The following is a 3,410-nucleotide window of genomic DNA, read 5'->3' as shown; positions in this document are numbered from 1 at the left end:
TGGAGGAGAGAAGCCAAGCCTTGCTGTGGCCGGAGGGGAGAAGCCAAGCCTCGCTATGGCCAGAGAGAAAAATCCTAGTTTCGAGGCTTGGCTTCTCCACTGCGGCCGGACCAAAGGCCTGGGTCCCGGGTGCCAGAGGAAAACCGGTGCTGGCAGCCAGGGGAAGAAAGGCCTATTGTGCAAATCTTCGTGCAAAGGGACACAGACACACACACAGGCACACACCATGTGCAAAGGCTGTTAAATCGTGTTGTTCACCCATATCTTCAGAAAAAAATCACTTCTACTGTCATGGTAAACAACCTACTTCCTTATTTATAATGGTCTGGCCCTCTAGCAATTTCAGCGCTAAATTATAGCTAATTTGCCTACAAACGTCAGGTGGTCATAATAATCTGGCCACTCAGGGTATATCAATGGAAAAAATACCCTCAGCTGAAGATTAACAACAATAAAAAATAGAATTACAATATGACCCAGCGATTTCACTTCTGGGTGTACCCCCCCCCCAAAAACAAAGGAATTGAAAGCAAACTTTCAAAGAGATATTTATTCCCAGCAGCATGTTCTTATACAGCATTATTCACAATAGTACCATGTTCTTAGCAGCATTATTCTCAATAATTAAAACACAGAAGCAACACAAGTGTCCATCAGTGGATGAGTAATAAGCAAAATGTGTTAGATGCATACAATTGAATATCATTTAGCCTTTAAAAGGAAGACAATTCTGACAGATGCTACAACACAAATGAATCTTTGTGACTGAGTGAAATAATCCAGTCACAAGAGAAGATAAATATTGTATGACTCCACTTACATGAGTGAGGCACCTAGGATAGTCAAATTCTTTGAGACAGAAGGTAGAATGATGGTTACCAGAGATTGGAGGAGGGAGGCATTGGGAGGTATTGTTAATGGGTATAGAGTTTCAGTTTCACAGAAAAGAATTTCTGGAGATGAATGATGGAAATGGTTGAATGGTGGTGATGGTTGCACAACACAATGAATGTACTTAACACCACTCAACTGTACATTTAAAAATGGTTAAAATGGTAAATTTTAGTTATGTGTTATGTTACCACAATTTTAAACATTTTTAAACAAACAGAACAAGTGAAAAGAAACAAAATTCACCTCAGAAAAAGCTCTTCAGTCTTTCAACATTTCTCTCTGATTTCAATTGCTCACACTAAGGACTTTGAAAAAGGAAAGTGCTCTACAGATACAAATTCCTATTGGTGGTGGTGGTAATAGTGGTGGTGGTGTTATTACTATCATTATTGTTATTAACATTATCATTCATCTAAGGTGATATGAGACTGTAGAGTGGTGGAATGGAAAAGGCTAAGTAGCAGGACAGACCTGGTTTCTGCACTTGTGAAACGTATGACTAGAAAATTGTACTTTTGTTATTTGAGCTTCAATTTCCTCACATAAGAAGTGGTAAATATAATACTTCCTTACAGACTTATTATAGTAAGGATTAGAAACAATTTGGGAGAGATGCCTAGCACGGTGCCCAAGCACTGACACATAATAGTTATTCAATAAATTGTAACTATCATATTGTACTAGTATTAGTATAGCTAAATTATTGCAAGTAGAGAATAAGATCATGTACATTAACATGGTATCCAGGGAGCACTCAATAAATATCAACTCATCTTCATATCATCACCATTACCCACCATCATAATACTAAGATGCCTCTTTTTATTTTTCTTTCTTTTTACTGTGTTTTGCTTCCAATTTAGGTGCAATTATAATCAGTGATCCTAGACAGAATGTTTTAAAGGCAAGTTTATTATTCATATTCCTTTGAGAGAAACTTGTTTTCCATTTTAGCAGAATGTGTTTTGTCCAAAATAAATAACCCAAGATGTAAAGTAATATGCCAATATTTTCAAAACATTGATTTTCAGTGCATTATGGCTTAACTCTCTTCAAACATTTAGGAATTCTTAAAAACAGGAATTAAGTCCTCTTGCATTTTTAAATTTAAAAAGATGGGTTTTCTGTAGTTTGTCTTAAATAATCAATATTTGTCAACATTTCTGTTCTCTCCAGAGGGTAGTAATTAGACTTGAGTAGTAAATTATCATTAATGTACATAAATGTGAGTGTCATATGTATCTTGTAAAATAAACATCTGGTGAAATTCCTGAGTGTATCTATACATTATAAAATGGAAAGCATTTTTTAATGTTTCCTAAAAGCCTAAATAAGTTTTATTTCCTTCCTCAAAATAGGGACTTTCTGAAAAACATCATTCTTAGTTTATAATCTTCATATTTTCCCATGGCTTCACATTCTCCCATCCTCCCTTCCCTCCATCTGTCTGAAACAGTCATTTAAAACAGAAAGCTGATGTTAATTACCAGAGACAAGTGTTAATGGATTTTAATTTTGCTTTATTAGAATTTATGCAAATTTCACTGTGTTGAGATTCAAATAAAATCCTTATAGACACAAGATTATTTTTTTTCTTTTTGTTGTTGATTTTGTAAAAGGAAATGAAGAAAGTTTTAATTAGTATTCGGTGACAGGAACTCTTGGTAACAATATTCTTATAATAAGAAATAGTTGTCATAAAATTCTCTTTTAAACTATGTGAATTTCAAGGAAAAACCAAGATGGTGGCATAGGTAAACACCGGAAATTGCTGCCTTGCACAGCCACTTCAAAAATACAACTAAAACACAAAACGGACATCATCCAGAACCACAGGAAGGCTGGCTGAGTGGAAATTCTACAACTAGAAGGAAAGAGAAAAGCACACTGAGACTCAGAGGAGGTGCAAAAGTAAAGTACAGAGGTACAGAGGCACACATGGAAAGGGCTGGCAACTGAGGACGTGGTTGTTTTTTTCAATCATGAGGGAGTCACAAGCTCCCGACTGCTCTGAACTTCAGTTCCAGGTGAGTCTCTGGGGACTCAGACTCATATGGGGAGAAACTGGACTGTCTGGCAGTGGGCGGAACTTGAGGATGACTTTCACTCAGAGGTGCTTGTAGTGGTTACTGTGGGACACAGGGCCTCTTAGGGCAGGGCTAAGGATCAGCCATAGCTGTTGCTCCGCCCTCTTGATTCCCTGAGACCCTGCCCCACCCAGGCTGTGTGCAAAGGCTTTTGCATATGAATGGCTTGGCCCTTTGCAATCTAAAATTACCTAACAAACTGCAGCTGGGTCAGAGAGACCCAACCGGAAAAGAAAAAAAAATCCAATAATATGAAGATAGTGTAAGGAGTCTCTGGGACAACTTCAAGCGTACCAACATCTGAATTATGGGGGTGCCAGAAGAAGAGAGAGAGAGCAAGATATTGAAAACCTATTTGAAGAAATCATGACAGAAAACTTCCCCTACCTGGTGAAAGAAATAGACTTACAAGTCCAGGAAGTGCAGAGA

Source organism: Myotis davidii, unplaced genomic scaffold (genome assembly GCF_000327345.1).
Source record: "Myotis davidii unplaced genomic scaffold, ASM32734v1 scaffold342, whole genome shotgun sequence".
In the NCBI taxonomy this organism is placed as follows: domain Eukaryota; kingdom Metazoa; phylum Chordata; class Mammalia; order Chiroptera; family Vespertilionidae; genus Myotis; species Myotis davidii.
The sequence above is the reverse complement of the archived record's forward strand: the minus strand, read 5'-3'. Positions refer to the sequence as shown.